We start from the raw sequence: 13,898 nt of genomic DNA on the forward strand, positions 1-13,898 counted from the left end.
CTTTTAAACCTTACATCTCTGAGGCTTTGAAGGTACGTTACACGGCTAATGAATATAGGAAGACAACTACTCCACTGGGGAAACGAAGGTACTTCAAAAGGAAGAGTGGCAAGGAAACAAAGCTCAGACTGGAAAAGTGGCAAGCCCCCATGCCCTGCCAAAACGACCTTACTTAACCTTCTGGATTTCAAAAACGGGGTTGGGTGGAAGTGGATTACATGGCAAGGTAAAGAGCTTGGGGCGGGGGGCGGGTTAAGAACCTACAACTCTGGCAGTAATTTCCATCACACTTCTAAAGGAAGAGGAAAGGAGAACAAAACAATAGGCACCTTAAGAGAGTAAATGCGGTTACTATGGTTACCACGCTCCAAGCTCAATTCTGCAAATGGAGACAGAGCGGTACGCCAAGGCCCTTTCTTTGTCTGCATCCGTACACGGAGGACCAACCCAGCAGCCAGCCCCGCCAGCCCGAGCAGAGGCTGGTGTCAAGGACCAAGGGCAGCGTACCAAATAAAGAACACCTTTATTTTGGCTTAGTAAGCAAGAACTGCAGGCAGTTCCTGATGGAAGCCAGCGCGGCCATCACCCAGTCCTTCGGCCAGGGCTGTTTCCCCCACTTGGGAGAAGGCTCCAACACACACCAGTCACCGATTCCAGTCTGGGGTCCTGGCACACGCAGGAGTGGAAGGGGGCCAACGAGACACGGTGCAACCTTAGCCCTGAGACACAAAGGGAAGGCCAATCTCCAGGAAACCCGCGGGACGTAATTAATAACCCCTCAAGAGGCTACAGTTTCCGCGAGGGGGAACAGAGGACACAGTGAATAGGGCACAACCGAGGTATTCAGACGCACCTCACCATCAAAGACACTACCACAAGCTGCGCGGAAAAATCGCGGCCAAGATAACCCAGTGCGCAGGCGCGCGGAGCTTCGACTCGAGAGCATTGGGCCTGCCCCTCCCCCACTACTCTCAAAAGGCCAGGGGAGTTGGCTCAACGCGCTTGCGCAACGACGGAACGTTGGGGGAGGGGAGAAAAACCTATTCCCTTCATTGTGAGAGAACCGCCCCGCCCCGCAAGGCGAGCGCGCGCGCGCACACCTACGACTCTCACACTCGTACACTCGGGCGTTGAGCTTGCCGGCCAGTGCGTCGCGCATGCTCCGGGAGGAAGGTGGTGTTGGAGCCTACGGCTTTTTGCTGAGTTTCCCTGAGAAGTTTCTGGAAAGACGGAGCTCAGGGGAAGCTGGGGGATGGGAAGCTCAGGGAAGCGAGCGTTTGAGAGAAGGAAAAGCGAAAAATCCAAAGCACACCGCCACCACCCTGCCTCCATCAAGCCACGACCAAAGCAAAGCCCAAACCCACCGAGACCCTCACGCCAGGGGAAAAAGCATGGGGACCACAGCACCCGCTCCTTCCTGTACCTGTGCCCAGCCCCCGAGGCCCCTCACCACAGGGAGAAGAGAGAGGGCAGGGGGGAACGATGAAAAACCTAAAACGCTCACTGGATGTTTGCGTGGTGGAGGGAAAGCCGACATCCGCGCTCTGGAGCTGCCCGCGCACGGTGGGCCACCAGCGGCTCTTCGCTGCGCTCTCGGGTGTGGGCTCAGTGCGTTGGGGTTCGACGTGGCTGCTGAAGGAGTGGTCTGGGGCTTTGGCCCCTGGTTCCTTAGTTCCCCCTCATTTGGGGGCCTCTTTGATCACCCCTTTCCTCTCTTTACCTTGGTGACCTGGAGCTAAAGTTGCGAGTGTGGAGACCCTAGGAAAGGTTGCTCCCTCCCCGCGCCCGGCCCGAGGGGCGTCCTGGGCGGGCAAGGGTCGCCCGGCAGGTGTGCCACGCTCAGTTCTTTCCAGTTTGTACCCCCTTAAGTAAGAGCCTCCTGAAGAGGGGCCCGCTTGGAAGAGCAGAAGCAGTCCAGGCATAAAGCCGCTGCGTCGTTTGGACTCGAGGCGGGGTGGCGGACGGTGCTGCCCGGCGGGGCGCCGTGGGAAGGCCGTGGTGTCTCCGTGCTGCCACGGAGGCGCGCCGAGGCCCCCGACTGCCATCAGGAGAAAGCTCGGCCTGGTATTGCTGCGCTGTGGGGGAGGGGTCCGCGGCGCCTTTCATTTCTCCGCCTGGGCCCGCTCGGGCTGCCATTTTGTGGTGTGGCCGCCATTTCGCGCAGCCGCAGGGGCGGGGGGAGGGGCGGGGCCGGCGAGCGCGCGCGGGCTGCCTCTGGCAGCGAAGGCGGGCGAATCCCCTTTGTTCTTCGCGTCTGGGCTCGGGGCTCGGCTCGGGCTGTGCCGCGACCCGCCCCGGACACGCGCCGGTTGCGCGCGGCGTGTGAACCTCTGAAAAGCTCCGAGAGGCGTGCACGGAGTCCCGAATTCTTCCTGCTCTCTAAGCCCTTGAAAAGTGGGATTGCTCACCCCCACCCTTGCAGTGTGAAAGGGATCGATTTTACAAGGTAGTGCTCAGAACTGGAGCGTGGGAAGCTGTAATTTCACCCTGAGAGTGAAGGCGCTGTTTGCAACCCTGTGCTGCCGGGGGTACTAAGCCCGCTGGAATGCCATGCCTTGAATCACAGTGGCGTTCCGCAAATAGAAGTTAAAACTGCGGAGCTGGGAGACCCAACAAAGGTGTGCTAAACCAGTGTAACCGAGAGGTTGGTCTCTTTAAAAAAAAAAAAAAAAAAAAAAAAAAAAGTAGTGTTTTTGGAGGGCTGTCAGCTGTAGGGGAAGCGAGACGTTGCTTTTCATTGGCTGGCTGTGAAGCACGCACTGCGCAACTATTTTCAGATCAGGTTTTATAGCCCATTATTTATATCTGAGCTATAAACTGGAACAATAGATTGGAATGTCTTATTTCTGTCTATTGAGAATGTCTTCCATTTAACTTCTTTTTAAAATCCTTTGTGAGTATGTGAATAACAAATTGACTCAATAAAATCTCCGTTCTGTGCCTTCCAGTATTGTTTGAAATCCTGAAAGAGCTATTTTCCTGATTTCAAGGGACATATTTAAATATGAATCTTGGCATTGTTCATCTTAACTTTGCGACTCGAATCAACAAAGCCAGGAAATTCAACAGTAATGCTGCTGAATTTGTCTTCTAGACTTGCTTTGTGTACAAGGTATTTTTGTTTAACTTTTTTTTTTTCCCACAGTAGCCTGAGTTCATAATTTAGCCAGACTTTTTTGGCTCGAGATTTTTGGTGTCACAGCTACAGTAGGTTTTTCTTCTTCTTTGTTTTTTTTTTTGTTTTTTTTTTTTTTTGCGGTACGCGGGCCTCTCACTGTTGTAGCCTCTCCCGTTGCGGAGCACAGGCTCCAGACGCGCAGGCTCAGCGGCCATGGCTCACGGGCCTAGCCGCTCCGCGGCACATGGGATCTTCCCGGACCGGGGCACGAACCCGTGTCCCTGCATTGGCAGGCGGACTCTCAACCACTGCGCCACCAGGGAAGCCCTCTTCTTCTTACTACGTTTACTTATAGGCGGTTATCTGTTTCAGTAATAGGGGGGTTAAGCTATAATGATAGGATGGAAATGTATAAAATATATTTGTTGTGGAGGGAACAGATCAGGATTTGATGGCTTCCAGATGAAAGAAGTGTCTGAGGAGTGGATGTTAGATTCCAAATTTTATTTCAGTTCCATTATGACTAAAAGCACTGCACAGAGTTTTAATTTTTTATACCCAAGATTTCTGTAAAGCAGAATACTGTACATTATTTTGGTTGTGAGAGTTTATGAAACATTTTTTTTCTTTTTTAAATTTAATTTTTATTTTATATTGGGGTATAGTTGATTTACTGAAATGTATTTTTTTTTATTTTTTTATTTTTGGCTGTGCTGGGTCTTCGTTGCTGCACACGGGCTTTCGCTAGTTGCAGCGAGCGGGGGCTAGTATTCGTTGTGGTGCGCAGGCTTCTCATTGCGGTGGCTTCTCTTGTTGCAGTGCACGGGCTCTAGGCACGCAGGCTTCAGTAGTTGCAGCACGTGAGCTCGGTAGTTCTGGCTCCCGGGCTCTCGAGCGCAGGCTCAGTAGTTGTGGCGCACAGGCTTAGTTATTTTTAAATGCTGTTACTTTTTGCCTACACAACCAAAATTAAATAGTGTGAAACTATTAGTTTTATTGGGAAATTAGAATATGGTATCCTAATAATGCAAACAAAATATCATGACCCTAATTAGCCAAGCAGTTGAAATTCAGAGAATGATTGCACAACCTTTCTTTCACTTTGTACAGACATAGAAGTATGTTTAAACAATTCTAATTCAAATTTTTTAAATGTATAAAACGAGTACTTATTTCACATCTTTAACTATTGCGTTTAACACAAAAGCACATCCTTTTTTACACAAAAATGTTTGCAATTCGTATATTCTTTTTTTGTTTTGCACTAATCCCATTCATTTTATTTTATTTTATTTATTTTTGGCTGCATTGGGTCTTCGTTGCTACACGTGGGCTTTCTCTAGTTGCGGTGAGCGGGGGCTACTCTTCGTTGTACGCAGGCTTCTCATTGTTGTGGCTTCTCTTGTTGCAGGGCTCAGGCTCTAGAGCGCAGGCTCAGTAGTTGTGGCGCACGGGCTTAGTTGCTCCGCAGCATGTGGGATCTTCCCGGACTAGGGCTCAAACCCATGTCCCCTGCATTTGCAGGCGGATTCTCAACCACTGTGCCACCAGGGAAGTCCCGCAGTTCGTATATTCTTAACTTATTTCACATCTTTATTGCGTTTAACACAAAAGCACATCCTTTTTTACACAAAAATGTTTGCAATTCGTATATTCTTTTTTTGTTTTGCACTAATCCCATTCATTTTATTTTATTTTATTTATTTTTGGCTGCATTGGGTCTTCGTTGCTACACGTGGGCTTTCTCTAGTTGCAGTGAGCGGGGGCTACTCTTCGTTGTACGCAGGCTTCTCATTGTTGTGGCTTCTCTTGTTGCAGGGCTCAGGCTCTAGAGCGCAGGCTCAGTAGTTGTGGCGCACGGGCTTAGTTGCTCCGCGGCATGTGGGATCTTCCCGGACTAGGGCTCAAACCCATGTCCCCTGCATTTGCAGGCGGATTCTCAACCACTGTGCCACCAGGGAAGTCCCGCAGTTCGTATATTCTTAAGAGTAGGTAGTATCTATGTATGTACTATATGATTCCAACTGTATCCTAGAAAAGGCCAAACTACAAGGACAGTAAAAAGATTTGTGGTTGCGAAGGGTTAGTGGAGAGGGATGAATGAATAGGCAGAGCACAGGGGCTTTTTAGGGCAGTGATACAACGGTGGATATGTGTCAGTATATGTTTGTCAAAATCCATAGACTTACAGTACCAAGAATGAACCCTAATGTAAACTGTGGACTTCGAGTGATGATGTGCCAATGTACGCTCATCAAATGTAACAAATTTACTGCTCTGATGTGGGATGTTCGTAGTTGGAGAGGCTGTGTGTGTTGAGGGCACGGGGTATATAGGAACTCTGTACTTTTCGCTCTGTTTTGCTGTGAACCTAAAACTGCTCTAAAAAAGTTAACTTAAGGCTTCCCTGGTGGCACAGTGGTTGAGAGTCCGCCTGCCGATGCAGGGGATGCGGGTTCGCGCCCCGGTCCGGGAGGGTCCCGCGTGCCGCGGAGCGGCTGGGCCCGTGAGCCGTGGCCGCTGGGCCTGCGCGTCCGGAGCCTGTGCTCCGCGGCGGGAGAGGCCACAGCGGTGAGAGGCCCGCGTACCGCAAAAAAAAAAAAAGTTAACTTAAAAAAAAAAAAAAAAAAGTAGGTAGTGTCTTGCACTGTTCACTTCTCCCTTATGACCAATGCCATACATCTGCAAAACAGTCGAACAGAAATTCAGGAATAACTCTCCTCCCCATTCTCCCCTTCTCCTATTGTTGGCCTCAAAACATTTTCCAACTTTTCATAGTCTCATAATCTGCCCCAGGAGTGAAAATACTTTTGTATATGTAGTCCTGGGTCTCTTCACTTTGTCAAAGCAGGCAGGACTAGTGAATTCCAGGATTACCAATCCATTGTTCCTTTGGTTTTTCTTTCTTATTCTAAAACAGGTTTTGAATTAATTTGTAGCAGTTTGTGTTCCCTGAAAGAAATTAGGTGTTAACCGAAACCTTTAATTATACCCAGATCCTTAAGACAGCCGGTGTCGGTGCAGCGTTGAGGTGGTACGTGCCAGGCCCCTTTGGCTCATGCCTTTGATTTTATTTTTTGGCATTTGGTGAAGCTTGTGTGCAACTTTTCTAAACAACATATAGAAATGTTAAATATCTCTATTCATTGTTCCAGGAAAGGATAGCTTTTCATGTCAAACTCTGGCATAGAAGCAAATTTAAAACAATAATAACCTTTTCCTGGAAAAGATAAATGACCTTCTTTAAAGACTTTAGTAATATGAGAAGTTTTTCAAAATATTTTTGGCCCTAGTTAAGCACTCCCACATGCTGTAATAGTCTTTTCCCTTCTGAGGCAAAACTGAGAAGTTCATCACTTCAGAAGTACTGGAGTTCAAAGAACAAATCCTTGCAGCCAACAGTATATATTTTAGAAAAATAGAAATATATCTCTACAAATTAAAAATACTCCTGAACAACCCAACATTTGTTTGTCCTGCCAGAGTATATATGGTCATCCCTAAAACAAGACAATTGTGCAGATTATATGAAACCTGTAGGCTTATCATTTTGGCATCACAGTTTAAATGGCCTAGTTAGACAATACATCAAAAAGACTTCTAAAATCAGGATCTTTACTCAACAAATATTTTTTGAGCATCACCCTTGTGCCAGAGCCTATTCTAAATACTTAAGATACATTGCTGAATAAAACAAATACCTGTTCTCATGAAGTTTATTGTGGGGGAGAGGGGAAGAAGAGGCAATAAATATAATTAAAAGGAAATTAAATAATAGCAGTAAGATGGTGAAATATAAAGATAAGAGAGAGGAAGCATGTGTTGTCATTTCAAATGGGGCAACCAGGGTAGGCCTCAAGAAAATACTGAAGACTTGAAGAAGCTAAGGGAGCAAACTATGGATATCTAGGGAAGAGGTTCCAGGGAGAGGGAACAGCAAGTCCAAAGACCCTGAGGTAGAAGCATGACTGGCACATGAAAAACAGCAAGGTAAACCAGTGTGGCTGAAACAGAATGAGCAAGGGAGAGAGTATAAGATACGGTGGATGTCAAAGAGGTAAAGGGAGTGAGAGGCAGATCTATACTACCTGGTAGGCCATAGCAGGAACGCTTTGGCTTTTAATTGGTGAGGTGTTGCATGATATGACTTAGGTTTTGAGAAGTATTGAGAATAAGAGATCAAGGATAGGGGCTTCCCTGGTGGCGCAGTGGTTAAGAGTCTGCCTGCCAATGAAGGGGACATTTGTTCGAACCCTGGTCTGGGAAGATCCCACGTGCCGCAGAGCAACTAAGGCCGTGCGCCACAACTACTGAGCCTGCACTGTAGAGCCCATGAGCCACAACTACTGAAGCCCACGCACCTAGAGCCCCTGCTCCGCAACAAGAGAAGCGACCGCAATGAGAATCCCTCGCACCGCAACAGAGTAGCCCCCGCTCACCGCAACTAGAGGAAGCCCATGCACAGCAACGAAGACCCAGTGCAGCCAAAGATAAAATAAATAAATTTTAAAAAAAAATCAAGGATAGAAGCAGGAACCTAGAAAGGAGGCTTTTTCAGTAACCCAAAAGAAAAACAAGAGAGCTTTAATGACTAAGGGATCCTGGATATATTTTGAAGGTAAATCCAAGAGGACTTTTTGATGGATTGAATACAGAGTTCATAAAAGGAGGCGTCGAGGATGAGCCTGAGGTTTTTCACTTGGGCAACTAGAAAGATCAAGTTGCAATCATCGGAAATAGGAACACTAGACCGAACAATTATCCAGGGGAATATTAAGAGTTCAGTTTTGGACATGTTCAATTTGAGATAGTTATTAAATATTCAAATGGAGACATTAGGTAGGCTGTTGGATATGAGTCTAGTTCAGGATGAAGTTCTGAAGATATGTTTTACATATATATATATAATGCATAATCGTGTGTGCATGTGTATTTGGGAGTTGTCAGCATATAAATGGCATTTAAAGTCTGAAGCTGAATGACATCACCAAGAGAGTAAGTGTAGATACAGAAGGAAAGAGAACCAGGAAAGCCCTGAGGCATTTCTCACTTAAGAGGTCTCAGAAGAAAGGAACTTGCAGAGCAACTGAGTAAGAACAAACCAGTTAGGCAGGAGGAAAACCAAGAGATGAGTAGTGTCCTGGAATTCAGGTGAAGAAAATATCTGAAGGAGGAGGAAGTGATCAACTGTGGAATGCTGCTGAGAGGTTAAGGTGAGGCCTGAGAATTGACTCTTGGAGCAATGTGGAGGTCAGTGGTGATCTTGGCAAGAGCAGTTTTAATGGAGCTGAGGGGACAAAGGCTTGATTGGACTGGGTTGAAGAAAAAAAATTAGTATATGAAGTCTGACCTTTGGAAAAGTACTACAGTGGACTTGGAGAGAAGGATGCCAGGGACTATGATGATATAAAGTACTGTCCGTTTCAAAAAGTTCCTGGATCAGTGCAAGAATCAGAAACTCAAAACCTTTAGGCTTTTGGAAGAATTATTACACTCTCAAGATATGGCCTGCTGCTAGCCTTGTATCTGTTCCATAATGATCTGAATAATACACGATTTCTTTGGGAAAGAATACTATCTTATAAAATCTGAAAATTCTGAACTTGGAATTTGGTCAGTACTTAGAAAAATTTGGTTAGTAGGACGAAGAATCTAGCAGAGAGATTTTCCTGGAATTTATATAAGTATTGATGCTCACCAGTGGGGTCTGAGGCGATTCAGCCAGCCAGTCATGCCGTGCTTAGAGATGCAACAAGGCAGACTTTACCCTGATTTCTCAAGTGTATACTTCAATAATTGCTGATGACTTTGCAACTTTTGTTGGACTTCCTGTAAAAGTATGAGAACAATGATGACAAACTGACTCCATCACAAGAATGGTAATGCCCTAGAAGTTAAGTGCCCAGAAGTTTCCTTTTAACAGGTTTTCTCCACTTGTCATATTGGAGCCTGCTGTAGTTCCCCAATGAACAACAGTTAACTAGTTTTGCTACGTGCTTTATTTGAAAATGTGTTTATCATCCTGGGCTCAAGCTCCACCTTCAGAATCTTATGTTCTGATAAATACAGACGTTAAAATTTTTACCTTCAACTGTATTAATCATTCCTTATTGGAGCTTGTGATAAAATATAAAGTATTGGGCTTCCCTGGTGGCGCAGTGGTTGAGAATCTGCCTGCTAATGCAAGGGACACGGGTTCGAGCCCTGGTCCGGGAAGATCCCACATGCCGCGGAGCAACTAGGCCTGTGAGCCACAACTACTGAGCCTGCGCGTCTGGAGCCTGTGCTCCGCAACAAGACAGGCCGCGATAGTGAGAGGCCTGTGCACCGCGATGAAGAGTGGCCCCCGCTTGCCATAACTAGAGAAAGCCCTCGCACAGAAACGAAGACCCAACACAACAAAAATAAATAAATTAATTAATAAACTCCTACCCCCAACATCTAAAAATATATATATATAAAGTATTATGTATATTTTATCCTGAAACATTTATGCTTAATAATTGTTGAAACAATTTCTACTTATGAAGCCTAGCTCATTATGTAGTTTATATTTTCTAATTACTCTCTTGTACTAGCACAGACTATACTTCCATCAATTCATACTGATTTGTACTGGTAAGTGATTCATTCAGGGGTTGAAGGGAGACTGTCTCCCTAGAATGGAATATCATATTTCCAGGGATTCTGATATGTCTGCTTTGTAGGACTTTTCTCATACCTCCTGGGAATCCCTGATGTGGAACTTAAAATATAACTGAGGAACAAAAGACCACTTCCTTAACAAACCAGTTAGTTGACTTGAGGTGTATTTCTGATGGTATGAGTGCATCAATTGCTGGTATGGAGGATATGTCATGAAAAATCGACTTCCTTGGAAGGTCCAAGAATACTATTTTTTTAAAAAAAGATATCTCATTTCTTACTTTGAAAAAGTGTAGCATCCATTGTATTGGAGAAATTGAAACTATATATGCAAATATTATGCTGGATGTTTCTAACCAGTGGTTACAGTTCTCCCTTTTGGAGAAATATAAAACCAGTTTTGTTTTTTTTTTGTTACAAATCCTCTGAATATTTAAACTTACTTATCTTCATGTGAAACATTCCTAGTTCACTTATTCTGCATCTGTTCCATAAATACTTATTTGACTTATAAATTAGAGAATGGGAGCGGTTTGCTGTGAAAGAAGAGAAGAAAAATGGAGTGGTCACTGGTAAGGGGAGAGTGGCTGGGGGAAATAGAATGGAGAGAAGTTTGTTTTTATTTTATGTACTCTTTTTCTTTTTGGCCTCACTGCACGGCTTGCAGATCTTAGTTCCCCAACCAGGGATTGAACCCACGCCCTCGGCAGTGAAAGTGCAGAGTCCTAACCACTGGACCACCAGGGAATTCCCGAGAAGTTTGTTTTTAACGGGGAAGAAATTTCAATACTTTTTAAGACTTATTTTATTTATTTTTGTTTGCGTCGAGTCTTAGTTGCAGCGTGCGGGATCTTTCGTTGCAGCGCGCGGGCTTCTCTCTGGTTGTGGCATGCAGGTTTTTTCTCTCTCTAGTTGAGGCGCGTGAGCTCAGTAGTTGTGGCACCCGGGCTTAGTTGCACAGCGGTATGTGGGATCTTAGTTCCCTGACTAGGGATCGAACCCACTTTTTTCCATTGGAAGGCGGATTCTCAACCACTGGACCACCAGGGACGTCCCAAGGAATTGACTTTAGCTGGGAGTATAAAATAGTTGATCTAGTGAAAGACCAGAAGCTGGAATGTATGGGAGCAAATGCTGGTGAGCAAGTCTATACAAGAAATGCTAGGGCTTCCCTGGTGGCACAGTGGTTGAGAGTCCGCCTGCCGATGTAGGGGACACGGGTTCGTGCCCCGGTCCGGGAAGATCCCGCATGCCGCGGAGCGGCTAGGCCCATGAGCCATGGCCGCTGGGCCTGCGCGTCCGGAGCCTGTGCTCCGCAACGGGAGAGGCCACGACAGTGAGAGGCCCGCGTACCGCAAAAAAAAAAAAAAAAAGAAATGCCACTACTGTACTAAGAGACAGAGTCGAGATAAGTAAGTTTTCCACGCTCCGTTTTTCCAACTGAGGATGGGAATAGTCAAAAGGTTTTGGATTTACTTTCTATGGTCTTGGGCAAATCACAAACATTTTTTGCAGGCTCTTGGTGTGTTTTATTTTCCACTGAATGGTCATTATCTAAAAGAGTATCTGGCAAACAGTAGCCGTTCAATAAATATTCATTGAAGTAATTTTTGGAAATTAATCTGTTAAAGAACTGTACTATGTATGCCATACCTACCCCACAGGGTTGTTCTGAAGACCCAATTAAATGAGAGCGTGGATGTAAAAGTACTTTATAATCTGAGAAATGCTATTGAAATCCAAGGTATTATGTTAGAAAGAGTTGGAGTAAAGTCCACCGAGTTTTTGACTCCTTAAATGAGAAATACAATATAAATATGGAAACAGAGTCATTGTTAAGTTGGATTTGTTTTTCCTTTGAGGGATATACCAAGACCTAAAGATTCTGTCAACTGGTTTGAAATTCAAAGGTGGCATACAACCTTTGTATTTGAATTTGTAAAATAGGATTTGATCCTATAAACCATGTAACATTACAGAACTGACAAAAATATGCAAAGGCCAGAAAACCAAAACCATCTAAGTCAATTAGCTTTATGCAATGTTGTAAATTAAGGTCCAAGTTATATTTACAATACTGGGCACATGAGTGGTATAATACCTCTTTTTCTTTTCTTTCTTCCTGTCTTTGTTTTATTTTCTGGTAATTTATAATTTCCAAAGTAAATACAGTGTTGGAGTTGTGGATTTACTTTTCTAGGTAAAAGAAAAAGGGTTTAAACATAATGATATTTCTGCTGAGGATTTCTTAACATACTCCAAGTACACCAGACTATTTTCATGATAATTCTGTATGGTCTTCCCACGTTATAGGACTGATTTGGACCAGAGTTGTGACTGAAAAAAAAAAAATCCCGTTCAGTTCATTTCCATTTTCTTATCATTCCAGGGACTAAAGTAAGTAATACACTTAATTTCTAGAGTTTGAAAGCAATTTCCTATATGCTGAAGTTTTACTCCTAGGAGAAGCCCTAATCTTTGGTCCTGATGGAATACCTGCAAGGAGAGTGAATCAGCTCATGCCATCATTTTCAATTTTTCATCATTATCTCTGGTGATTAGATATTACATAATTAACCAAGGTCATACAAGAGGATTCAGTGGAGCACTTTAGGATTAAATTTAGGAATTAGACATTAGGAACTTATTGGGATTCCCATAAGTGTTTTTAAGTATTGCAGTATTGGGATGCTTAATTAGGCTACCAGCCTAGTTCCTGCTGTTACCCAGCACTAGGCCTTTTAGGATTAGAAAAAATGCTCAGTTCTCAGAAAATCTCAGAAGTCAAGCTCAGGCTGAGGAAAATATTTGCTGAGTAATACAATTCAGTCCCCTTCCTTGTAAAGTCAGAAGTGCCATATGTGTTTTTCTAATTAGCCCCACCAGATTTCTTCCAGGCGTGATTATGTGTCATGAAACTAACCATTCTGCCTCTGAGGATTTATGCATTCTTGGGGAAATTTCTCTACACCATCTGATGTGATAGTCTGCCTATACAGGTTCCTGTGGCCCAGTTCTGGGTCACGTTGAAAGACTGTGCCACCTGGTCTTAACCTTTTTTTTTCCCCTGACACCTCAGTAAACAACAACAGTGGTGACATCCACAAAATATATCTGCCCTCAAGTAACACCAGTCCATCTTGCATCTTGCACGGGGCACCTTTTAATCTGAAGGATCTTACAGCCCACTGCAAATATTAATGATACTTCATAAATACCTCATAGATATTAGGCTGTAAGCCTCACTGGACACATTTTATGATTAGACATCCCCCAAATGAAGAGATGGAACCCCTTCTTCAGCCCACTCAGAACGAGGACAAATCTGGGTCATGAGCACAGCTCCTCTCGCCTACTTAAAACTGTCCCTAGGGCTCGAGGAGAACTAATTTCCTCTCCATGTTCCCCCAATACTCAGAAAATGATTTTTTTTTTAATGTGTGGGTGCTTTTCTCTTAAATGCCTACCTTTGTTCAGAGATTTTCTGAGCTTGAACTCACCTTCGGCAATTTGTCCCAAAAAAAAAAAAAATTGAAAATGTCTTACATTTGCACTAGTATGTATGCTTGTCATCATCAAAAGCAACTCAGGCCCTTTTGACCTGCTTTCTTTTTTCCTTTTTTTTTTTTTTTAACGTCGGGACAATGTACTCTATTTCGGTTGTTTCTTGGATAAGAGGTTGCACTCTGGAGTCACCTTAACCAGTGCTGCCCTCTCGAGGTTACAGATACAGCCCCCCCTACTGAAACCTAGGTTAGGCCTGTGGGTGAGAAGGAGCAGATATGCAAGTAAAAGGACCAAGCAGACATTGTCATGATAAACTGAGAAGCTTTTGCTTTTATGTGATGGTGTAGTGAAAAAAACACTAGCAGGGGGCTTCCCTGGTGGCGCAGTGGTTGAGAGTCTGCCTGCCGATGCAGGGAACACGGGTTCGTGCCCCGGTCCGGGAAGATCCCACATGCTGCGGAGTGGCTGGGCCCGTGAGCCATGGCCGCTGAGCCTGCACGTCCGGAGCCTGTGCTCCGCAACGGGAGAGGCCACAACAGTGAGAGGCCCCGCTGCTGAGTTCTCATTTAAGCCACTGGCAGACTGTGTGATCTCAGGCCTGTCATTTCTTTGTGCCTCAATTCCCTAC

This window comes from Physeter macrocephalus, chromosome 3 (assembly GCF_002837175.3).
Source record: "Physeter macrocephalus isolate SW-GA chromosome 3, ASM283717v5, whole genome shotgun sequence".
In the NCBI taxonomy this organism is placed as follows: Eukaryota; Metazoa; Chordata; class Mammalia; order Artiodactyla; family Physeteridae; genus Physeter; species Physeter macrocephalus.